The following is a 27,458-nucleotide window of genomic DNA, read 5'->3' as shown; positions in this document are numbered from 1 at the left end:
ATATGTGCAGTGCCTTATCTAACTGGTTCATGTTCTCTGTGTCCTCTCCCTGACTCCCATCTCTTATATGAACTTGGTCCTAAGGCCTACACCATTGCCAGACTTTTGCAAAAAAGAAAAAAGGTCAAGTAATGAAAAATACCAAATATGAAAAAAGTAGAGGTGAAGAACACTTACTGTAAGTTGTGCTTTCCAAGTAATTATGAGAAACCCATGGAAAATTAGAGAGAGCCATTTTATAGAAAAGAAACCATGGCCCTGAGAATTGATGTGAATGGATTAGAATCAGAATTCAATTTTAAAGTACAACTCTAGAGTAAGTAAGAATTCTAAATGGGTTGTTTTGCTCTTGATTCAGTATTGTATGAAAGTTCACATGACTCAAATCTTTAAAATATATTTATATTTTATGTATATGATTGTTTTGCCCACATGTATGTCTGTGCAGTAAACTCATATGTATTGCCTCTATAGACTGGAAGAGGCCATTGCTTCTCCGGATCTGGAGTTTACAGACAGCTTTGTGCTATTAGGAGGGTGCTGGATAATGAATTAGGAACCTCTGCAAAAACCAGCAATGTTCTTACCATTCAACCATTTTTGTAGTCTCTGAACTTAAGTTCTGAAGGATTGCTATAATATTTTATTTCATATCAAGATGCTCTCATAGAATTAATATTTTTCTTAGTAAGATGTGAAAGGCATTTTAATGTATTTTCAATAAGTTTATATTATAAGCAGAAAGTTTTGGCACCTAAAAGGAAGGTATTGATATTTATTGTAAACAAAATTCTCTCCCACTCTTTTTTATTCCTGATAAAATATGAAGCTAGGCTGCCTTGTTCACCTCCTTTCCTATTATCAAAGCAAAAAATGTCCTCGTTTGAGTGTGTGTGTGTGTGTGTGTGTGTGTGTCAGGGGGGTGAATGTGTGTGTTATTTCTGTGCCTACTGATACTACTCTTTGGAGAATGAAACATGGAACTGACTTTCAGAGAAGGAAAGCAGACATCTTGTAGCTATTTCTACCATGTTATAAGTAACAACATTTCTGAGTGAAAATCTTCATGCTTTAAAACCTGATAAAACCATCTACTTATAAGTGAAACATTAGAAGGCCACATTCATATTTATAGCTCCAACATCATCTCTGTTAATTTAATAAGTGTACACGGACATCAGACACATAACAATGGTTATTTGTTATGTCCATTTAGCTCAGGTTAGGAATCAATCTGAGAGTTTCTCATTAGCAGCTCTGAAAAATGCATCATAAAGTTCCTTTTCACTTGCTAGAATATAAATGTGTGTTGGGATGGACTACAAGTAGTTTAACAGAGAATGTGATACTTTCGGGGAACTGAACAAGAGGTTTCAAAGTTATTGTCAGTTTACCACACTGTTAGAGAACCCTTTTTGTTTTGGTCCAATTAGAAAGAAGACAAGATGGGTGGCCCCTGAAATAACCTGCATTTTTACAAAGACTATAAAAAATAAAACAACATTTCAAACAATGCCAAAGAACAAACCAACTGTAGGAGAAAGTGTCAACCTGATAACTTTCTGTAATGGGGACATTCATAGCTGCTGTGAATGACTTGCAAACAGATTATGGGAGTTTGAGGTTAAACACACTTCTAGTCTCTCAAATCATATCAGGGAAATCCAAAAGAATGAAGAGAAGAGGCAGCCCAGGAAGTATAATGTTCAGAGTCAAATTCAGTGTTTCACTTGAAAGTTTGATACACACACTACAGACTGTCATTTGAGTCAAATCTCATAAGATTCTGGAGATACCAAGGTTCTACCAAAATGCTTTACCCTGGAAAGTCAAGAAGAAAGCATTCTCATTGTTCATAGACAGAAAAGGAGACAAAAAGAAAAAAAACAAAAAACAAAAAACAAAAAAATCACCACCACCACCACCATCACCACCACCACCACCAACAACAACAACAGCCAAACAAACAAAATGCACTTTCCAGCTCATATTACACATATTCTAGTCTCCAGAATAACAAGGACCTTGTTTTGATTTTCTAAGGCTCTGATTTGGCCTAATAGCCATATTTTCTACCTAAAATTCAAGTTGGAATTTCCAATTATAAATAACAAAAAACATGAGTTTATTTTCAGGAATCTACTGTTTCCAATTTGAAATATCATGCTATCATGATGATTTGAGATCTGGGTCAACTGTGGAATTGTCTAGAGAAATCTGTTTATATCAGGTGGCAAAGAACAGTACAGTTAGTAGTACTGGACAGGGGTCCTTGGAATCTTTGCGGCCTAATTAAAATCTCAGTAGCATGTGTGGCTTTTGATAATGTTCCTACTTCTCTTTCCTCACTTTAGGGTATAAGAATTTGGCCTTAAAGCTACAGGCAGCTGTGGGATGCAATGCTCCATTGGAGCATTTTAAATGGCACATTTGGCCCTTCAGAAGCAACTAAATAGGTTTCATTTCCACAGATTTATAGAACCTGCTATTTTGCCTAAATTCTTTCTTGTCCCGCTGATTCACTCCCAGCACTTCTGAATTGAGTTCTTCATTACTCACCCTCCTAACAGTACATAAAGTAACTTGGGTTTGACTTCACACAAGGCTGGCAATGCTTATTTCCTTACAGATGCCAGAATTTTATATATCTTTTATCCTGCCAGAGACACATAATAAAAAGTACATATTGCAGTTAGTCTAGGCTGACAACCTAGAAATGAAGTTATGGTCTAAAAAACAGGTATTGAAGCTTAGCTGTATATTGACCTATAAGAGGCCTTCACACAATCTCAGCAAGGTGTTACCTTTTTTCATTTTTATCAGAACAGACTGGTAAGACCCTGTCATGGGTAGTCATTAAGCAAGCCCTCCTTATTAAGCCAAGATTCGGGCAATGTTAGGCTGAGACCAAGAAGCAGTGGGTTGAAGAAGTTCTCAGAGCGTAGGGAGCATCCATTTCTCTGTGAAGCTTGCTAAAACACAACAGACTTTTGGACAGTCTGAGGAGTCTCAGAGCTTTTCAAACTGTGGTCCTCAGCAATAAAATGGCATTACTCAGGAGCTGCTGAGAAATGCAAATCCAGAGACACCAACTCCAGACCCCAATCTAGGGTGGAGCTCCTGATGTTTCCAGGTTGTCATCTCTCCAAGAGTTATTAAGGTTTGAGCACCAGTGGTTTTACAAAGCTAGCAAGGACTTTACAACAGTGATAGCAACTCAAAAGTAGTAGTGGGATTATTCTAGTTGCTCACTGGGTGATCAGACTGTCATTTAATGACACAAAACACTGTAAAATGCCTGATTAAAATGATTTGTGGGCTGGTTCTTCATTCCGTTTTGTCTATACTGAGTGAACCTAGCATTCTCTCAGAGATGCTGCTGTTCAGTGCTGAAGTCACTTCAAAAGGCAAGACCCTTAAATGCCAGGAAAAATCTTCATGAAATTTCATGGCATCATGGCTAAATACCCACATTCTCACTTTTGATGACTGTTGGGGGATGGTTTTGTGTACTGTGTATTTCAATGCTGATTTCTATGCCAGACATCTGTTTGCAGTTGGATGTTAGCATGGTCAAACATCTCCCTTTTCAACGTTATGTAAAATTTGTTTTCCATCATCTCTGATTGGCTAGTAAAGAGTTGATTGAGCTGATAGCTGGGAGGAAGAGAATACTGCATGACTTCCAATGCCATTCAGGGAGACCCAAGGAGACCAGAGAGAGAGGAAAAAAGGGAGAGAAGAGGATAAGAAAGTATGGAAAGACCATGTGGACAGACCAGGAGGATTCAGCATGAGGTCACAATAAGAGGGCAGCCATGAAGATGCTCATGGACCAGAGAGAGCCAGGGTAAGACTCAGAGTGAAAGTAAGGATAAGTGGCTAAGAATTGGGCAGCCCACCATGATTAGAATAGCTCAGACCCTGCCCAGCATATCACCAGGAGCTTTTGAATAAAAACACCAAGACTGTGTCATTTACCCAGGAGCTAAAATTGATTAGCTAGAGTGTATGCAGAAATGCCTTGCAGCTATTCAGGAGCAAAGGGGTTAAGAACCCCCGTACCCCAAATTGCTAATACAGATGGTGGCTTGCTTGATAGTGAGTGCTTAATCAGAAGGCATAGAGACTTAATATTTTCATGGGAATATGTATCCAGTAGAGAAATATATGGGCAGTTTGCCGTGATTAGTTATGCTTCTGAGAGGCATGATGCTCACCCTTAAGCCTTTGTCCCACATCACAGGATCCAGACGGACCCTGTAAATAAAGCATGCAGAAGAGTTTCTCCTAAAACACAAAGATAATCTCATTCTTCAGTCTTTTCTTCTCTGGTAAACTTCCCTACATCATCCTGTTCACTTCTCTTGACCTGTATATCCCATGAATATTCAACTAAGGTCACCATCCATCTGCATCTGTTTGTTTTTGTTGTTCCGGTTTAGTCACTGTCTTCCTTGGAGCTCAATTTTCTAAGAGAAGAAACAGGATATGCATGTCATTAACAATTTAAGTTATTATTGGTGAGTAGTACACTAAAGTTGCTCCAAACCAGCTTCTCTTACTGTAGTACAACCACTTTAAGCTTAACCCCACCTAGTCTACAAATAAAGGAGACCTGGCTATGGTTATCTTCTTTAGCTTTGACAATTTCTGGGTGAATAACCCCGAATCTACTCTTTTAACTGCTGGCCTGGCTACTTTCCTAGCAGCATGTCCCAGATGTTTCTTTTGGCCTGGTGCTCATGGTCCATCTCCCCTTAGTGTGGCTTCCTCCCCTCCTCTAATTCTCCCAGGTCACTCTAAACCCACCTACCTCTAATCCCACCAGTAATAGGCTGTAGCCAATTATATTTAACCAACAATTTTAAATCAAGGAACAAGGTTGTAAGCTTGATAAGTCAGTCTAGGCCTAGACTTTCAGGTGCAGAATTTAGCAATAAAATGCACAGCAACAGATCAAATGTCAGCACATTCATGAATGGAATTCTCAGAAAGGCCTGAGGTGATCTGATCATTGGAACAGATGTTAGAACATCCACAACCCTTCTTTGGAGCTCTGTCACAGAAGCTTTGATCATCAGTTTTGAACACAAGTCAATTTCTTTTCTCTTCCCTAATTAAAATGCTACAGTACTCTTTAGTAAGTGGTAAAAATATAGTGTTCCAGACACTTGATTGATGTCAGGGTAATACACTTGCAAAATTAAACCAAATATTTTTACTTTGAGAAGTTGAGTGACAGCACCAGTGCTTTGCTTTATTTTGTAGTAGAAGAAAGATAACTCTTTGCAAGGCTGACCTACGTTGAGACGCCCCCCTGTAGAGAAAAGCCAGCTTCCTATGCTGAGCATAGGTTGGACATAATATTTCCTCATTTCCTACATTCCCTCGCTTAAAAGTGCAATAAGAAGAGAATGTCAGAATTTTTTTAAAAAGAATGCACAGGTTAAATATCTGTAAAGGAGCCTTTGACAATAGCTGGTCTCCAGCCTGGATTGTCCTCTTCATTATAAGTTTTAATATAATAGAACTCTCCCCCCTGAGAATATTATTTACAAATTGAGTTCTGTGTGAATATTGATGTACCTTTCCTTGAGAAGGTGTGCTCTAACCAGGAAGCTGAATGCTAATGCAGGGGTTGCCATGGTAAGCAATCTTTTCTATAAAGCAGGAAAATAAATAGTTACATGAATTCCTAAATCAATAATACAAGACACAGTGTGGGTAAGAGCCAGATATTTTACCGCATAAGTATAGGTTTGGAGCTAGAGGATAATGTCTTCTTTGTAAAATTCTAATATAATTATAGATGCTTTGGGAAATTTTGTATTCACCTTTTGAAGATGATTGTTGATAATTTTTCAAAGATTTTGCATAACCCTGTAACATTTGTTTTTTCTTTAAAAAAAAAAATCTTTCACTTAGATAAAGACAGCCAAAGGGGGGAAAAAACCTCCTGGTTTTCATAGCTAATAAAAGGGGTTTGCAGATTTAGATCCTAATTAATGAATGCTTAATGAGCCAGAAGTGTTTAATGAACATTAAATACTAACAGCAAAGCAGAAAGTCGCTATTCACTTTTTAAAAAGTTATCTGAAACAAGAGCTTCTCTTCTTTCCTTTTTGTTTTTACTCTTTTTATTGGATATTTTTATTTGAAAAAGCTTATTTTCTTCAGAAACATAACTGTATACCTGATGCCCTCTACCTATGTTTTATGTAGGAAATGAAAGAGAGTTCTTTTCAAATATTATACTAACAGACTCCTTGCTTCCTGCCTTCTACTTGGGGTCATCTAATAGCAGATATAAATTGCAGAAAGGAGGGAGAGGAGAAGTGAGTTTGGGACCCTCAAGCCAGGCTGAGTATTGGTTGAGATTATTACCCACAGTCACAGACCTTGGGTGCTATGCGTTGCTTCCTCACTGAACACCTGCTAGGGTTGTGAAGAATCTCTGACCCAAGGCCTGTACTTCAGGTGGTTCCCTTTAATCCTGTCAAGTTTGTAAATATTCCTTTAATAACTTTCTTCAATTTTCCCAGTGGAGTATGAGTTTGCCTGCTTATGTGACCCTACTTTGGACACCTAGGAAGTCCATTTTTCTATTATAGTTACTAGCTACCAATATTAGAAAGCATCCCTAAATATTTAAGCACATCTTAAGTGTACATTTCATTATATAGTTGTGCCACTGGGTATTTCAATGCTAAATTTATCTCTCTATGTTGATTTAATTTGTATAATTAAAACATTCACTTTCTTACATTCTTGTGAGTCCCTTTACATTTTAGTCTGTACTTGCATTCATATCATATTTCCTGAGTATTTGCCACATTTCTCCACAAACTGGAAACCCTGTAAAAAGTTTTCCAGCACCACCACCATCATCACCAACATTATTGTCACCATCAATATCACCCATTATTTTACTCATATGGTAAGGTGTGGATTCAGAATTGTTCTTGTTTCCTTTCTGTTACTATGATAAACACTGTAGCTAAAAGCTAATTAGGGGAAGAAAAATTTATTTTACTTTACAGGTTATACTCTATTATTGATGGAAGTCAGGGCACGAATTTGAAAGAGAAACTTTGAAGGGATGATGCTTGCTAGCATACAGAATCATACTCAAGTTAGCTTTCTTATACATTCCAGGACTGTATACCCAAATATTGCTGCCACTCACTATTGCTGGGTCCTTCTATGTCAATTAAAAATCAAAATGATATTCTACAGAAAATGAGCACAAGCCAATCTAATCTATATAATCCCTCGGCTAAGTCTCCTTTCTTAGATAACTCTAGGTTTTGTTAAATTGACAGTAAAAGGTAACCAGGACAGAGGTAGAAGCAGCCAGATCTCTCTATCATCTATCTATCTGTCTGTCTATCTATCTATCTATCTATCTATCTATCTATCTATCTATCTATCATCTGTCTGTCTATCTATCTATCTATCTATCTATCTATCTATCTATTATCTATCTACCTATCTGTCTGCTGTCTATTCACCTGTTTCTGTCTCTCCTTTACTCCTGCTCCCATTCTACAACATCCCTTTTCTCCCTTAAATCATAAATAATGTTCTACTTCCTACATGCAAGACAGAAAAAGAACACAATGCCATCTCTTATCCAGAAACAGCATAGATCTCCTATATTAGTCTTAGAACAATGCATCTCTTTTCTCAGCAGAACCACTGGGACTCTAAAAGAATAGCAATGTCCCAGATTCATTATCTATTTATATGAGAATATTGATCAGTGAGGTGCTAGGATACTTTTCCTATGCATGTCAGTGTTCGAGACAAGGATTCTGTCTTTTACCAGAGTGTAAGTAATACTCTGAATAGTACCCTGGGGTAATTGGGAGCTAGTGCAGTTTTTAAAACTGCCTAATTCCAACCAAAATTATTTGAGCCTAGAAATAAATAGGATTATTAGTCTTTAAGTAGAGTATCACAAGGTTTTAAGTAAAAAGTAGAAGCACATTCCTATAAGTATCACTCTCTGATCAAATTTAATATTCACCTTTCAAATTAGTAACTTAGAGAATCAAGTTAAACATATAACATCCTGTGGCTCAGCACATCTTCACAGTTATATACTCATAAGGAATGTGTGCATAAATCTTTGATGAGTAGCGAGAGCTCCACTTATCTGTGGCTACAAGGATATGTAGAGCTACAGGCAATTAACAACTGCTAAGAGAGGGAAAATTAATTTTCCCCAGGCATAAGATCTCTAATTGGTTATTCAATACAAAGTGGTCAGCCTAAAAATATATAGATACAAGCAAGATTAAATGTATTTAACAAGATATATGTATATATATGTATATATATATATATACACCTTGGTAGTGTACATATATGTATATATTGTGAAGGTATATCTTTATATATGTATATATATATATGGTGAGGGTTTATGTAACAATTATTTTAATCATGATCACAAATTTGACGTGGAGCCATGAAAGGGATTACAGGAAGGTGGTGTAGAAAGGAAGGTAGAAAGTGATATAAATACAGTATGCATATGTGAAAGAAAAGCATACATTTATCTTTAAAAAACGAGCGCATGAATTAAGCAAAAAGCACATTGTAAGATGAACCTATAAGAATTATTTCAAGTAGTTAAATGTTGAAATGCCCTACGTTTTCACATGCATGTGAAGTACATAAACAAGCAAGTGGGTAAGTAGTAATCTTGTGATATGCACACACATGGGTGGATTCCACACATACAGTGGTAAATGAGAGAAGAAATGTGAGAATAATGACTCTATTTACCTGAGCAATGGACCCAGGGATAACCCATTAAACATAGCTAGAACAGTGTCCACCACTTGATGCACAGTGAAGAGCCTGGGCGTAGGCACCGTCATACCATAAAAGTACATTTCTACTTCATACAGAGCGATTCTAATCCAGCTTCCCAAAGTTAGCATTCCTCATCGAAAGAAAGGGGAGCCGAAAATCCAGTGGCGTTAGTGCAAAATCATTTACATATTGACCAACCACCTCAATCTTCTCTTATAATAGTAGTTAATGTAAAGGCTGTCAGGTAATTATCTGAAGCACCTTTTTTATCTGGTCCACCAAGGCGTGGCTGGTAGGTAGGGACTACTATACTTTCCAGAATCGATCCAGAAAAAGAATTGTTTCAAAGGTGACACATTAAAGCTCAGTTATATTCTGTAAGAAACAGTAACTGCTGGTCCGTAAAGACCATTATAGTTACTTAAATGAAATAGGCACAATTCTTTAATAATCCCTATACTATTTGGTAAGCTGCTTAGCAACTATGCAGTCACTCAGTTTAGCTCTATAGACAGTCTCCAGACATGTGGCCTGCTTTGGCTGATGGAATGTTAACATTAGATAGATAGATAGATAGATAGATAGATAGATAGATAGATAGATAGATAGATAGATAGATAGAATAAAGGGTGAAAAGGCAATAAATATATTAAACAGTTATCATCATCTTGGCTTCGTAGGTTGAGAATGCAGATTCTTCACTTTTAACAAGCTCCCAGGTGACGCTGATGATGCCAATTGATCTAACGCTGGTTGAATAAAATAACATCTATTCACAAGGTTGGCTGTTTTTGCCTAAGGCATTTACTACTCTACACAATAAATGTCATTTTTCTTCTTACACCATGCTCTATCCCAAGCCACAAGAACTGAGAGAAGCTGTGTGTGTGTGCACGTGTGTATGTAAAAAGTTTTATTAAGAGTCTCATACATGCATGTGACTTTTTTTAATCCAATCCACCTCCATTCTCCCCTTTCAACATCTCTCCATCATCAGACCTTTGTTCCCTTGCAATTAATTCTTTGTGCTGTGCATATGTGTTTGATTGTAAGGCCACCTACAGGAGCTAGGGTAACCTCTCAATGAGCATATCCCTGAATATGTCTCTATCTCATACAGAAGTTATCTGTCACTAATATCTCCCCACCTAAGGAAGGGGATCCATGAGTCCCTCCCTATACATGCTGAATCCTAGTACGCTGTGATTCTAACTGCCTTGATCTTATATAGGTCTTCTTTATGCTACTCCACGTTCATGAGTGCAGCAGTTCTGCGTTTTCCAGCAATGACTGTTTCAGTGGAAACGTTCACTACTTCTGGTTTTCATATTCTTTCTGCTTACCTTCCTCAGGGACTCCTGAGCCTTGGGAGGAGAGGGTATTATAAAGTTGCTGTGCTATTTGTGGATGAATGCTAGATAGACTCCCTTTTTATTTTAAAATACTTGTTTTTTAATATGTATATTGGCATTCCACCTGTATTTATCTATCTATTCATCGGTGCCACATGTGTGTGCAGTGCCTGTGGAAAACAGAAGGGGACCACTAAAAGGACATAGAAGAAAAGCCAGTAAGGAGCACTCACACATGGCTTGGGCATCATTTCCTGCCTCAGGTTTTCTGTCCTGAATGAATTCCTGTCTGGCTTCTCTCAGTGATAAACTATTACCTGGAAGTATAAGGAGAAGCAAGCCCTTTCCTCCTCAAGTTGCTTTTGTTCGTCATATTTTATCATATCAGTAAAAACTGTAAGACCAGATTTGTCCCTCATTAATGTACCAAGAGGGGTTTTATATTTCTTTATCCACTAGGTTTGGGACTTGGGCTGTCCCTAATTAAGAATGTTACATTGGCCACTGTGAAGTAGAGCATCAGAGCCTGAGTCTAGTAATGTTTCCTGAGTTGTGAGCCTCAGTCACTGCCCATAGCTCTGCCACTCACTACCCATAACCACTACCATAGCACAAAGGTTGGAGAGGCATAGGGTGTCAGTACAGCCCACACTATCAGCGCTAGATACAAAAATGAACAAAAGGTTTATCCTTAAGTGGTTTAAATTACTTCACAGTATGAAAAGACTACCTAAAATAGTCAAAGCAACCTGTATCGTGTCTTACAAAGTGATAAATGACAAATAACACTGCACATGATAAATTGTGAGGAAGAAGAATGAAATGTCAGAGTGAGGTGAAGAGGAGGGGTTCAAAGGGGAGAGGGTGGCCTTCACTGAGCAGATACGTTTGAACATTAGCTTGAAGGAAGTAAAACCTGGCCCCAGAGAGTAAAACCCTTCAGTCTGAGGGAACAGCTATCACAGTGACCAAGAGGTGCGAACAAACTAGATCTGTCCCCAGATTTCTATTCTCAAGACCTTCAGCTGAATTTGCAAGTAAGGTCTACTCAAAAGGGAGGCATGGTGGTCTGCAGATTTCAGACGACAAAAGCAAGGGAATGGGTAGGGGAAGGAACCTTTAATGAACCTTAAATTCAATCAGAGAGGCATTGGTTATCCCCGTGGCCAGCAAGCCCCTATTACATTGATGGGCAAACTTGACCGAGTGAGTTAACTTAGCTCACAGGGGTTACAGCTGAGTAAGGCTTGGTACCTTTTCACTCCTGGCAGCCTGCCCAGAGCCATTCAAATCTATGACATCTGGCCATCAGAGAGGAAGACAAACCAAACTCTTTAGTAGGAATCTGGAGTTAAATGTGGGCAAGTTCTTTAATTACCTTTGAAAAGGAAACCTCATGAGTTTGCCTGATATACACGCATTGTGTAGGTGCTTAGATGTTTATTGTGGAGGAGAAGCAGGAGGAGAAGAAAAATTTAATACTCTGCATCCTTTAGAGAACCACCATCACCTTGCATTTAGAAAAGATCCTATATTCCTCATATACCTGTGCTGGACAACATACTTGCTACAAGCTGGTTCCACTCTTCGACTGTTTTCTAGGCAAGATGTAATGAGTTCTCACTGAACCAACTGTGTGAGGGGCATTAATCTGCAGCAGAACAAAGCTTGGGTTTAACACTCAGACATTTTTTTTTTAATTTTCACTTCTTTGCCACTATCACTTTTGAGGCAGCCTGAACAGGACAAAAGATTTCTCACCTCTGAGTTTATGCAAGGTCATCTGTTATGTCTATCCCATAGGAACATGGGGAAATGCAAAAGGCTTACTGATGTGTGTACTGTGCGGTCTTCATGGAGCATTACAAGCAGCAGGAGCTGAATGAAGAATTCATGTTCCAAGAATTTATTAGATAGCGATTTCAAGAGAGACCTATAAGAGTATGAGAAGCACACGTACGCGAAGCTCCTTAGTGCAGATTGGTGAAGGTGCTTTGTTTTAAGCACTGCATCGCTTATGACACAGTGCATCCTTTTGCCCAAACAGCTTTCCAGGCAAATGTTCATTGCACTGAGTCATTGCTCTGGTTCCAGGCTTCTCCCTGGCTTCTGCCTCACCATCCACACTGGATCCTCCCCAGGATCCCTCTCAGATACCCTGTGGTTGCCCTGTGTCATGGACATCCTGCTGCTTTGGTTCTGCAGGACCGACCGTTTCACCATGCGCTCCAGCAGTTCGAAGATGGGGTGGATGTTGGGATGGTCCAACTTGAGGTCCTGGATCTGGATTAGGGTGTTAGCTAAGTTAATCAGCCGGCCAGTTCTCCTGTGCCCTTGACATAAGGGCCCTGTCTCCTGCTTTGTGGGTGAGGAGTAGGGCCCGCTCTCCTGCCTGTAGCATCTGGCTGGGTTTCCCAAGCTCATGCAATCAGGCTCAGCTCTCCCACACCTAGGCCGCCAGGACCAACTCTCATGCACCGTGCAAGTACAGGACCTGCTTTCTGGGTGCTACAACCAATGAGGATCAAGGCTCTCGCTCCTTCTCTCAGTGCCGGCTATCCCATGCTGTCTAGGTGAGGGATGGGGACATCTCTGAAAAGCCCTAGAACTTCAGCATGGCCCCACACAGAAGCACAGACCAGGCAAACCTGCATCACCTTTGATGGCAACATGGATTATGGGCATTACCACAGACCCTCGCTGCTGCATGGCCACGTACCCAGACTTGGCCCTTGGCAGCTGTATTGGCTAAGACCTCACCATGGCCTCATTTGTCAGCACAAGCTACTCACTTCAGGCTGTTCCTTGTTCTCCAGCTCTGCCTCTCTTCGTAATGCACAACCATTCTGCTACTCTGTGTGTTTCATCTCCCCATCACATACTTGGTCATTGTGGTGGCACTGCCCACCCGCCTACTCCCATGTCCATGCTAGGTGGCAGTGGACAAAGCCTCTGAGTATCTTCCTCCATGGGCAGAGGCCTTTAGTATTATTACTTATTTTAACGAACAGTTAACCTAAGCATGTTTAGATGGATCACTTATAAATATTATTTTTGAGACATGTCTACTCAAAACCTTTGTTCATTTTTTAATTGGGTATAAATAGATATCTCCTAGTTTTCATTTTTAACTGCATTGCTCATTTTTTAAGTAAGGGGCAAGGATTCTTTATTCTGATCATATAAAACATTACTTTTCTCAGTGTTTCTTTTTTCTTTACAATGTATTTAATACATATACATTTTACTTTTTATGAAATCTAATTTTCCTTTGTCTTTTCTTGTTGTTACAAGTTTACATGTATACCTGATTTCCTCCATTTCACTAAGTGTCTAACTGATCCTGGTGGTTTGAGTAAGAATATCCATCATGGACTCAAATGATTGATTGGTCCCCTGTTTATGGTGCTGTTTGGGTAGATTTAGGAAGGACTGGCCTTGCTGGAGGAAATCCATCACTAGATCTGGCTTTATTTTAGATTTCAAAGCCTCATGCCATCTCCAGTTTGCTCTCTGCTTTCTGCTTGTAATTCAGCATGAAATCTCTCAGCTGCCCCTGCCACCTTCTGCCATGGTGCTATGGTAGCCTTGGTCATGGTGTTTTATCACAGCCACAAATTAGGAACAAATAACAAGCTCACTGACTATTTCAGTAGAAAAATTAAAGCTCAAACTTTCCTAATTGCTGCACCATTTTTTGTAATCTTATTTAGTATGTTGTATATTTGATAAACCAAAGCTTTTATATTTTTTCTTGTCTTTTATTTTTCTAATCATATTTGAATACTTTTCTCAGTTAAACATTAAAATAGATGCTATTAATTACTACAAGGAAAAATTAAGACATTAGTTTTTTATATTACTTGGATGTCTTTGCTAAATTTCTAAAAATTGACATTTCCATTAGATTGCCATCAAGCCACAAAAAGTATAATTCCTCATTGACCCACATCTTTTTCTGGATCTCTATGTAGTTTGCATTTTTTTATACTGAGCTTGTCAAATTATTGTTATAGTGGGTTTTTATTATTTATTTGTGAAATATTAATATGTGTAATTATTGTGAATGCAATCATTTTCTCTATTATAGTTTCTAAAGTATTATTATACAAGAAAAGTACATTTGATTATCTTTTGATTGGCTGCACAAATGAAATCTTTTAGTAGCTCCAATTCTTGCTATGCTTAAGATTTCCAGACGATATAATCATGCAATTTGTAAATAATAATTTCCCTCATATTTCCACTTTCATATCTTAGAACAATTATAAATAATTATGATGATGGCAATTGTCCTTCTTTTATTCTCAGTTTAAATGAAAAAACTGATTTGTGTTTTAATGGGATTCATGATTTTGGCAATGGTATCTTTGTGATAAATAACCTCCAAATATACACAGACCTACAGGGATCGTGTGTCCCATATTACATGCATATGAAAACTAAGCTTAATGTACCGAATAGCTGTACTACAACTATCTTGTTTAATGTTTAAATATATTTTTAAATGTACCATGAACTTTCTTGTAATCATTGAAACACTTGTAACTATCTAGGTTCCTTTTTTTCTTTTGATCTAGCACCAAAAATAAATTTGCTCCTTGTCTTAAATTTGACCTTTTACATTTTTAGCATTAATCCCATAATCTATTACTTCTAATATTTTTACCTTCAAGTTACATTTTAACATACATTAAATCGATCATTCTTTCCCTTCTGTTTTATTGCCATGGTTTGGTATTAATAACAGCATTTTTCAGTTTTTCGAAAACTATGACTCTACTTATTATGAAACTGTATAAAGTGCAGGTTACTTTTCCATCAACCTTTCCTTCGATTCTTCCACTTCCATTTATTTTGTTGTTTTTTTTCCTTGTCATTTCATCTTTGATCACTTATTCCATAGCAATAGTACTAACGGTAATACTTTCTCTGGCTTCTTGGAAGAAAGTCCTGTCACGATTTATTCTTTGTCTTATTTGTGGTCTCCATTATGTTCTTGCTTTGGTAAGAGCATTTGTGTTGGAAAGGGTAAGGGCATAAATTCCCTTTTACTTTTCTCTTGGTGTTCGTGCTATTGCTTATTTCTGAGAGCTTGCTTACCAGTGGTGATCTTGAAGGGTTCTCTATTTACTTTCAAATTAAGAAGTCCATTTTTAAAACTTCTCTAACTTTAAAAAGGCTCAAGGTGCTGCTAATTTGTTTTTGTTTCCATTTATTTAGTTATTTAGTGCATATATGTGTATCTGTGTGTACATAAATGTGTGTGTGCACATGTGTGTGAGCAAACATGTCATTTCATACATGTGGAGGTCGAAGAAAAACCTCCTGGGGATCAGGAGATAAAACCCAGGTTATCAGTGGCAAGTGTTTTTCCACTTTGTCAGTCCCCCCCTTCTTTTCTTCAAAGCCAAATTCTCTTACAATGTGGAAGACTGAATCCAGCATCTCACTGTAGAATCTTACATATTCTAAATAAATATTAACTCACTACACCACATAAAGTTCAAGTGCTGATAGTTGTATGGTGAAGATTTTAGCCTTCTTGATGGGTGAATGGTTTGGGTTTATAGAAGACAGCTTTGGTGGAGCAAATTTTTACTTTTGCTAGTATGCATTCTAGATTCATTAAAAAATTCTACATTGGAACATATGGGTATGAAAGTGACATCATTTGGATTTTATATTTCCAAGCAAGCACTGAGTGTCAATTTGCTCTTGAGAACTTAATTTCATGACTCTCTACATTTTTCTATTCACCAAAATCTTTCTCCATTATCTGTGTAAGTAATGATTTCTCTACAAAATATTCCTATCTTCCTCTTATATTCAGAATAGATAAAAATAACGATGAAACTTACCTTTTTTTACTGTTGTTTTCACTTGATATTCAAATCTTTGACTGCACAAGTACTATGTATATCTGTATTTTTCTGGCATCAAATTGTCTCATTCAGAACAGAGTAAGATAAAAGGCAGGTTGGGAAATTGCTAACCATTGGAGTATATCAAAGATTCTTATTATTCTTTCGTACAATGACAGTATTTTCTTTACCAGGGGAGCAGCATTCATTTTCAATAAAAAACCAGGACTTATTTTCCCAATTGCTTCATCATTGTAGGAGTATACACTTATGAACTTTGTGTTTAGAATTCTACATCTTTCTAACACAACAGGACTCACGGTAAGCTTGACCATGTGACTCATTTTGGCCTTGGAACACGATCACATGTGATGGAAATGGAACATTTGCATGATCTGGTTTGTTCTTTGCCATTTTCTCAACCTTCAAGATACTGATGCCCCTTCTTTGTGGACAGGATCTTAAATGACAGATACATGGAGTTAACATAAATTCATGCCTAGCCATGGTGCCTGAAATCTTATGAGTGAAAAATAAATCCTTGGTTTTGTGAGTAATTGGCACCTCAAAATTTGATATTATATGAAGACTTACTTTTACAACATATTTGAGAAAACCGTCTTCTTTGGAAACCATTTGACTATTTCTATCTTCTTCATAACCTGTAAAGACTTTTACAGCACAAAAGAGAGACCCTAGGAGTCTGACCACTGAGGTATACAATCCAGCAATGAATTTATGCTATGGCTATACCTCCCACTGGCTACTGTCAGCCAATGATTAGCCACATTGTAAATTATAGAAAAGTAGGTCCCATCTGAGAAGCTTAAACTTTCTAATTATGGGATTTATATCCCCAAATCTTTCAGAAACTTTCAGAAACATGACCTAGGATACTTTTACCCTCTCTCCCTTTCTTTCTGATTTTTATATAAGTGAGATGTGTTCCAGAGTCTATTAGCTCTGAAGCTTTTCACATGTTGTTCTCAATATTTTTATATGTCCCTCAGAATACCACAGCCACTATCTTTATGTTTCTTCCTGGCTTGGCATTTATTTCTCTCAGGACATGGACAAGCTCACTCTCTTTTCTCTCCACTCTCTCCACTATTCCAGTGTCCACAGCAGTCTTCTTTGGGTAGCATTTGAAATTACACACACATATATATATATATACAGATATATATATATAATATATATTGTTTATACTTTCAGATTTATAGTTTCATGACATGAAGAAATTTAGAGACATCCTTCTTATGTTTTCCCTGGACTTAATTTTTTTCCATCTGTGGAACTTTATCCTGGGATTTCATTTTAAGAAGGCCTATCATATTTTTACATGCAAACTGGCAACAGAAAAAAGCTACACACAGCAAAATCAAAATCTTTTCAGAAAATTGTAGGGTATCCACAATCTTCTGGTATCATTTTTAAAAAGGCAGACAAAATATACTGATTTTTTATAAGTAATTATGAATTTTAAACACACTGAGGCTTTGTGGGCCCTTGGCTCCTGACCTAGCTAATAAATGACTGGGATAGTAGGACACAGTTGGATCTCTGTAATTATATAGCAATTACTTTGCTTTATTTCCCTAAGGTATAAAGAATTTACATACTAGAAATATATTGGCTATAGAGAAAGTGAGCTATAATCATGTGTGTCCATGTATGTATGTATGTATGTATGTATGTATGTATGTATGTATGTATGTAAACTGGGCCAGTTATATAACCTTAATTCTCAGAATATCCTGTACAATGTTTAGTTTACTCAATACCTTGAATGTGTTTAATTGTGAACATTATACTACAACACAAACTTACAAGGGAATTGCGCCATAAATTCCTTAAAGCTGTCAAATGCTATGGAAAATGGTTGACCTGCTGAAGTCAATTTTCAGTTGGGGAAGAGTTTTGCCTCCTCAATTAGAGCTAAGATACTTTTTAGAATCTTAACCAATCACATCATGATGAAGATAGGATAGACAGGGCATAAGACCTCTAAACAAATACATTTTCTTCCAAGCCAATTGAATTTTATGTGTCAAATGAATTGGTCTTTCTGTGTGTTGGCATTCACTGTTAAAGTCTGTCTTGCAAAGAAGCCACAGAATGGTGATAGTTGTTCCCATTGTTATAAAGAATCCACTGTAAGGGTTTTTAATCAACCCTGGATAAAAGGATAAATGCTATAAAGAAAATGCTCTTTGAAAAATTGTTAAATTGTACTTCCTGTATAAAAATAACCTTACTTGAAAAAGTAGAAGTCATCTTATAAAGCTGGGTTTTTGACTGCTGGTGATTTGCAAAAAGCAAAGGGGTATTCAAATGAGTCTGTGCATCAGCACCAAAGCCTTGCAATCTCTGCTTCTCTTAAGAAGGGGAGTGCCCCTTGATTGCCCTTTAGTCAGAATTCAATTTTGCATTCCATTGCTTTACAGGTGGAGAGAATTCCAATTGCCATTTATTTCATAATGCTTGGCATGTGAACCTCTAGCCGGCTCAAGAAGTTATGATGAAATGTGGGACAATCACACCTTGAAAGGCGGTGACAGTATATCCACTTGAAAAGTAATTGCTCCTGGCTTCAAACACAGCAACTTCAAGATGGAAAATACATTCTGAATAGAAATGCCAAGAATTCTAATCCGACTTGAAATGTCGCCTATCACTTTATGGAAGTGAGTAAGGCCAAAGTGTTATTTATCACAGCAAAACGTATTGCTTAAGTGTTCATTAATCTGTCTCCATCCATGCTTTTTCTACTTCTCCTCTTCCTCTTTCCCCCATTACTCTTTACTTTCCTTAATCTTAAAACATGCCATAATTAATTTTTGTCTTATTTTATCATTTTTAAAATTTTTTTGTTAATTACTTTGTTGTGTTTACTTAATCCTCGACACTATGTCACCTAGTTTTGAGTTTATTGAAATGGTATCATGGTGTACATAGTTTATGAGGCAACATTAAACTCAGTAATATTCTTATTTTTAATTAATTTACTCATTGTGAAGCTGGACACAATTATTAGTACTTTCTGATGTTTTATAGTGCGGGTATATTCCAATTCATTGCACTGCTTTTTCATAAGGATATAACAGTTACAAATGTTTCTTCTAATTTGTAATGAGTGCTCATTTTCTTTGTAGAATAATAGCGAAGGCCCTAGGAATTAGAATTCCCATGGGATATAAGTTGGGGAGCAAAATGGTCCAACTCAAAAATCTTTGCCCCTGATCCCTAAGAAAAAGGTCTAAGTCCTGGTAACTTGGCCCTCACCCAAGTACACATGTACATTTTCTCCAATTTGTTTTCTTTTCTCCCAAAGTTACACTTCTATGGCAAGGAGGACACAGATACTGTTCTTTCATGTTTTAGGTAAAGCTATAACTCGCCCAGATAATGGTATGTGTCTGCAATCCCATCATTCAAGAGGTAGAAACACAACAATTACTAACACAAGACCAGCCTCAACTAAATTAAGATCATGGTGGAAAAGAAAGCTAAAGCCCTATAACACACATACACATACACACACACACACACACACACACACACAACACACACATACACACACAACACACACACATACACACACACACAACACACACATACACACACAACACACACACATACACACACATATACACACACAACACACACATACACACACACACACACACACAACACACACACATACACACACAACACACACACATACACACACATATACACACACAACACACACAACACACACTTACACACAGCACACACACGAACACACACACACGAGTGCTCAAAACAATACTAAATCTTGAACTCAAATAACATTTTTCGATATCCAGAAGTTCTTAATTTTTATTTAGTCAGATGTGTCTAAATCTTGACCTCATTGTAACTTACTTAAAAGTCTTCCTCTCCAAAACTATGTAATATTTCCAAATATTTTAGTTTATCTTTCTACATTTTACTTATTATTTTAAATCCACATTTCCATAAACACTATATCCTTAGGTATGTACACCTTAAAGTTTTTCTTTTTAAAACTTATTATTATTCTTATTATTACTGTGTAATGACTCTTTTGGTGTGTGTTCTGGTTGTTTTGTTTCAGTTTGCTTTGTTTTTGTCTTGTGAATTAGACAAAACCTAGAATTATCTAATAAGAGGACCTCAAGTGAGAAAATGCCTCTAGCAGATTGCCTATTGACGAATCTGTGCGGCACTTTTTTGATTACTGTTTGATAAGGAAGGACTGAGACCGAGGTGTGGAGAACAGACCCAACAATGAGCTGGTGGACCTGGACTGTCCAAGCTGAAAAACAGAAAGAAAAACAGGGAACAGATTTTTCTCATGGCTTCTCCTTCAGTTTTTGCCTTCAGGTTTGAGATCCTCCCCTTGCTTCCGTGGATGATGATAAACAGTGCTGTAAAGTGTAAACCAAATGAACCCTTCCTTCCCTCCCAAGTTGCTCTTAGTCATACTATTTTATTATAACGACAGAATCCTAAGTAAAACAGCATGTCTCTTTGAAAGGTATGCAGATTTTCTGGTTTTATTAAGTCTAGAATTTGACTGTTAGAGTAAATGTACTTGTTTTAATAGTTCTAGAATTTGATGTGTTAGGGTATGCCTCGATGGTAGAGAGTGTACTTTACACATGAATTCCTTGGCTCAATTTCTAGCATTTCCCCCAAAAGTGGAAAGCACTGAGTCTTCAACTCAAACACTTTAGCTTCAGGGGTACAGGGGGTGTTCTCATATACATCACAGATTGTATTCTGTCATATAATTGATTATTATCATAAAGGCGGATCAGCAACTTTAAAAGAAGTTCCTTTATCTTTACCTTTTAGACTCCTTTATAAAATTATCTGCCAAAATAGTTCTAAAAATATATTTTCTTGAATCATCTCATTTCTCAAGGGAAAAAAAAAACCTGCAGAATAACTAAAAAGTCTATCCAATTGTATAAAGCATTTAACATTTAGGAATACTGGGGATGTAAAGTGATTGCCTAATTATTGTACTGATTTTTTTTTATTGAACTCAGTCTTTTGAAGAAAAATGCCCAAATGTAACTAGAGAGACCCTGGGGCTACTGCTGAACACACAGGGAAATGCAGGCTCCCATTGGGAAGATTAAACCACTCTCATTAGGGTTCTGAAGATTTATGTCTGTAGAAGAAAGTAAGGATATCCAAAAATAAAGTAGAGGCAGCACGAGAAATGGCCTTGTTTGGACTTTTCTCTGAGTGGGTATCACTGGCCCCTGGCTCGCTTAGGATGTTCTCTGCTGAGCTTACTGGGTTTGAGTCTGTCTTGTGTCATTTTAGCAGGTTTACCCAACCCTCTTTTACATCCAGTCCTTGCCATAATTTCAGAGCAAAAACAGGAAAAAAAAAAACCCAATATTCACTCTTTTTAACTCTCTGCACTCTACTTAATATCATCCCAGAGGGCGAAATAAGTCACACCATTGGGCTTAAAATCAGAAGAGGTGGGCACTAGTATGCTTCACGGCAGAGGGTGAAGATCCTGGTAGGGGTGATGTATTGGAGCCATTAATTCAATCAATTTACCACAGAGACCAATTTCCTTCCTGGCTGAGGACTGCTGGAAATGAGTACAATAAGCCAGTTGGAGAGGCTGTCAGGGAGCTATGGTCCCCCGGGAAAGGCAGGTTTCACTAAGACAGGGCCTCTTACCTTTTAGCCAGGGCCCTTCACCAGTCTTTGTATATTTTTTTTAGAACTGATGCTTCAAATTGCCTAGGATCGATTTTAACAAGGAGACTGAAGCAACCCAGAAGACTGGAGTAAGACTGGAGTTCTTTGTCTCAAGTTGCCCTTACAACAGGAAGCAATATGAGAGAGTGACATTATCCCCCAAAAGAATGCTGTCTTTGTTTTGAGGGATAGAAAAAATTTTGAGAGTAAGACAAGTCCTGGTAACTGCTCATAGGTATTTTTTTGTTTCAATTTGCATAAACCATGGGTATCTCCTTTAAATTATAAAATAACTTGTACAATTGGAAGTTCCTGAAAGAGAGACTCGGGCAGCCATGTTCTGATGCACAGTAACAAATGCTAACAAGACATTCTGGGAATAATGAAATGGATTCATGCCTTCTATCATCTCTTTTACTATGTTACTGTGTGTATTTGTGTGAGGTGACATCACAAACTTGATACAGTTTCAGTTTGTTTAGGTTGTTTCCACAACATAGGTTGATGAATATTTTTATAGCCACTGTTGAAAACAAGGCAATATATCTTAGAAGATTCAAAACATCTGTGTTGCCATGGCAAAACGAAAAGCCAGACTTGCTGTACATATTTTGACCTGCCTCCTTCCTTAATGCATTGTGTCATATCCTTAGTGGATTTGCCCATGGAAGATGGGCTTTCAGTGTGCAATTCAGCTTGGAGGAAATCGTGTTCCCATGTATTAACTGCTGACTCCTTTAATCCTGTTAGAATTTAATTTCCCTTGATTGAATACGGTGCTATCACCAGTGCTGAGTGACCCTTTCCCATCAGTACATATAAATCCTGTTAATCTTCGCCAGTCTGTGGATGCTCCAAAATCTTCTGAGGTCACAGTACTCTGAAGAAGCGTGTGATGCCTGCCTTATCTGACAGAGGGACAGTGAGACTTTCACACACAGATGCCTTGTTTGTGTCTGTGTCTGAGACTTGGGTGTTGCAGTGGAGATCTTAGGCAAATATCACCATCTGCCAGGGGCTTCTACATTAACTAACAAGCACAAATGCTTTAAAAAAGAAACCTTAAAGTGAGAAGGTTTTCAATAATTGGTAAGGTGCTACCCCTTACCAATCAGTAGGATATTCCATTATTTCAATTTTGTCACATAAACATGTCCTTTAAGCGATGTAACCTGCATTTTCATTCAAACTTGTCTCCTAAAACCCCTTCTAGCAATTATCAGAGCCATAACAAATATCTGGCTCCCAGTGAGGTCTTTTGCACTCTGGGCTTCCTCTTTCCATTCTTCCCCTATCGAGCAATTTGTGCTAATTATTTTTCTATACCTAACGAGAGGAAGCCAGTTATTAGGACTGTCAGTGTTACTCCCTGTGAGCACCTCTAATTATTTGTATTTCAAATGCTCGAGAAGAAACTACTGCAGGAGTTGATATGTTTGTGACATCAGGTATTAATTATAACAAATATACTTTATTAGTAACCATCAAGAAGCATCTCTAAAAACTGACAGCTTTTTAAAGCATCCACTGAACTAGTTCCCTCATCTCAATTTGGTTGCTAAATGTGGTCCAGGCAATCTTCAACATGCTGAGATGTGATGATCACTGAGACACATTGCCACAAAAGCAATGGGAGTTTACTGTCAGGATTTTTTTCAAGTTCCTTAAATATAGAAGCATCCAGGTCAGAAGTATATATAAAAATAAATGGGCCCAGTGGCAACATGCAGTGCAGATCCCAGCCCCTATCTGGAAGGTGTATGTGTGGGGCAGGAAAACCTCATTAAAACTCGCCATTGTTTTCTCCATGCTGAGATGCGGAACGGCTGCTCTCAAGATTCCTGAAAGTTTAGGGAGTTATAGTTGGGATTTTTTTCATATTACCTGGAAGTATTGACACACATTAAATTAAGACATTTGGAGTTCTCAACTGGGTTTGACTCCTCATATCTCTCATATCTCTGGCTGCAGCTCTGATAGCCAGGTCCTGGTTGGACTGTGTCCTATCTGCCAAAGGTGTCTGTCATTTATTAACCATAAATCTAATATTTAACTCCTTGTTTAAATGAGTTAATCTAGGTTCCCAAAAAGAATCAAAAGAGAATATAAGAAACCCAGTGTCAGCTGATGGAACATGGTCATGGGGGGTTGACAGTTATTCTGTCCCAAATCTATTTCTTTGTCATACTTAGAATTCGATATTCAGAGAAACTACAGATGTTGCAGGTATAAGGACCGCTTTGGAAATGCCCTGATGGTAAAGAAATGTGGATGTTAAAGTAAATCCACAGTGCGGAAGCAAAGGGTCAATGGATATGGACAGGTTCCTCTGTCACATATCCTTTTCTGCTCAGAAAAGATCTCACAGGCAGAAGTGATTGGGACCCCACCATGTAGCCCAGACATAGTACTCTAGATAACTCTCACCTAGGAATGTGATCGACCCAGGAGAAATTCCCCGCTGGAATCTACCTCTTATCCTTACTAACTCAGCCTGCTACACATCTTCCTGGCCCATTGAAACCCAAACTCCATTGTGCTTGCTCAACTCTTGATAAGATTCAGCCACCTCGGCCTACATTTTATAGTCAGTCTGAATGCAGATTTTGTGTTTCTAAAAATTAATTTGTTTATTTTTCAGTTTGTTTCATAGACCAAAATGATTCAACTTATGGAAGGAAAATAATGAGTTTAATTATCAAAGAGTCACTGCAAAGCCCTGCCAGTTACTTCTTTAGGGGAGAAACAGAATTTTTTATCTACCCTCTTAATCTCTTAGATGGAAGAGACCCTTTGCTGTAGAAAAATAACAAGAAACAAATCAAAAAGAAATTTACAATATTTCACACGTTCATAGCACATAGAAGTAAGTATAGGGAATAGCCATTTCTCAAAGACTTGACTTAAAATTTCAGGAAGATTAATAAATTACAGAGTGACCACAAGGTATACTTGATAAGCATAGGGAAATAAAAGAAAAGGCAGAGCGAACAGTGAGTAAACAGCTATTCAGCTCTAGCCCTCACTGGCAACTGTGTATAATGCTTTCCTGATTTTCCTGCCCTCATCTAGGATACCTCACAGTTGCTCTAAGAATTCACAGTAAGGAAACAAGAGCAGCTAAAACTGTTTGGAACAAATGTGTCCTAACCATCACAATGCTAAGGAACTTTGTTTCCTTGGAGTGGCATCTCCCCCGTACAAGCCTTGCAGTGGCTGCCCTTGTCATGCCTCTGATGCTGTGGTCATATGAAGTACAGAATGATGAAATATGTATTCCTATCCTTTCATGGAACTCTCTGACTTTACTCCACCATAATTTAGGAAAAATCTGCCAGTCTATTGAAGTTTTTCTACTCAATAAACTAACTAAAGCATTAGTCATTGCAACCTATTTGCAGGAGCTGCTTCTCCTCTGCAGGGGCCCCCAAAGGGTCTTTTAATTTTACTTTAAAATAAAGTCTTAGCTTTTCGCTCTTGATTCTTTGTCTTGTCTTTGATTTCCTTCTTTTCTGTGACAATGTTGTGAAACACTGCCCTCTGGACATAAAATAGCCATTGTCATCTTAATCATAACCACAGCAGTAACACCCATAGAAGACCCTGAGCAGTATCTACCCTCTGGCATTCGCTCTAGATAGAGAAATAAGAAGGGCCATTACACCTTCACCCGAGAGCCTGGGTACTCTGTCCTCCTGTGCAAACCTTTCAATAGCATGTAATTCTGTGCTGTGAGCACATGGGTTCAGTGAAAGCTGAATTCTAGGAGATGGAAGTTTGATGGAGAGAATTCCATTTATGTAGTTGCTGGAAGATCAGCACCCATCTTGATGCTTTTGCTCTGTATTTTTTGTGCTCCTATAAACAATCCCTTATACATTATCTCATAAAGTAGGATCCACAAACTCTTCATCAATAACCTGGACTTGGATGGGATCACATTCTGGGCTCTCTGTGTCTTTCCTGGGGTGAGGAAATGGGCAATCATATCTACCCTGGAACCACTAATACAACAGTTACGTCCTTGGGAACACTAGGTGGATGACTCCATTTCTGTATTCTTGGCATGTCTCCATCCCTCACTGATGGCAACAAGATAAGGATAAATTATGATGACTCTCTAGATGGGGCAGTTTGTAGAAATAGTAATGTATGATATGCATAGATCAGATGGTTTGATTATATTAATTTATTTGATGCCTTCTCAAGTCTTACATGAAAATATGGAATGATGACCTCTAGGCATGGATTGGCAGTAGTGGTGTGGGGCAATAAAAGATTGGACCTATTTATATTTGTCATTAAATAAGAGGAAAGAGAATACTCTAGAGAAAATGTAAGAAATTAAATGTAGTTGTGGACTAGGTACTTTTCTTCAAGGTTCAATTGCACATAAGGCACTCATGATGCTACAGGTAACCCTCAGCTGTACTCCTATACATAGCCTCAGTTATCAATTGACCAAGCACAGTATGTGGAATGTTCCATTTATCTACTATTAATATCTTTCTGTGGTGAGTAGAAGTTGTTTTTTTTTCCTAGAATTTTTCATGAAACAGAGATTGAAAAGTTGCTTTAAGGGGTCAATCTTTGTTATTCTAAAGTTTACTCATTCCTCTGGTCTTTGGGCCTAACTCTAAGTTCAAATGCTTTCCTACCTTAAGAGAAAATGATAATAGTTAGACAGACAGAGCTAGAACTATATATAGGAAACGAACTTACTTTTAGTCTTAGCCAGAGCTAGGGTAATAGAAATTCTGCCTTGAAAACTGCCCTATTTATAGCAATGTTACAACTAATACAATGGATAAAACAAAAGCAAGTAAATATGTATGCGTAGATGTATCTGTGGGTCTATTATTTGTACTGGGAAATAAGACCTCTCCTTTGCGACGAGCCTTTGTACTGGTGCTAGGAGCCTTTACTCTTGGATTGGAGCATTTTCATTCTCAGTATGACATTTCCTATTGGGATTTTCAACTATAAAAAGCATATAAAAGGTACATAAAAACTGCTTCTGCTAAAAGTCTCTCCTCATCAGCCTCACAAGGTAGCTACAAACAAGATAAAGGTCTAGCATTTCTACTTTTATTTTTCACACTTTATTTTTGGGGGATTAGACTCCTGCTTAACTATGCGCATAAGCACACTTGAAGTGGAAATTTTTGGTTTCTTTGACTACTCTGTTGTGTGGTGATTTTTTTCTCGAAACCATCCTATCAGAGGATGTTTATCTGAAGCAGACATATGGGAGGATGTTTTGCTGACACATGAAAATTTTCTGGAAGCAGCCTGGAAAAGGGGCATGAGATGTTTTGCTAGAGAGAACATGTGATGTTTGGAAAGGATATAAATATATCCCAATGAAGAGTGGGCAACATTGTATGGTATTTGTTTGCCTTGTCACTCTCTGCTGTTAATTGTTTGGTGAGTTCATAGAGAGACACAAGAAACCTCTGGTGGTATTCTGGTGGCTTCTTGCTGCTTCTGTGGACTCAGGCCAATTGGCAGAGCCTCAAAATTTCTTCTAGAACTGTCCCTGCTGATTCATGAACGCTGTTTGCTCGTGGATTGAGCTACCTCTGCTGATTTGTGTGGACGAAACTGATGATATCCTGACAACGCAGACTGGATTCTCTCCAAAGAACTATTTCAAAGTAGGTCCACATCTTCCTTTGCA

At 37.8% G+C, this 27,458-nt stretch overlaps 1 pseudogene; it reads right to left on the bottom strand.

Moving 5' to 3' along the window:
- Pcbp2-ps6 (poly(rC) binding protein 2, pseudogene 6) overlaps positions 1 to 12,602 on the bottom strand; it is a 58,926-nt pseudogene extending 46,324 nt beyond the window's left edge.
- Between the last annotated feature and the right edge of the window lie 14,856 nt (positions 12,603 to 27,458).

The sequence above is a fragment of the Rattus norvegicus genome, chromosome 3 (assembly GCF_036323735.1).
Source record: "Rattus norvegicus strain BN/NHsdMcwi chromosome 3, GRCr8, whole genome shotgun sequence".
NCBI lineage: Eukaryota > Metazoa > Chordata > Mammalia > Rodentia > Muridae > Rattus > Rattus norvegicus.
This window is presented reverse-complemented; position numbering and strand designations above follow the sequence as displayed.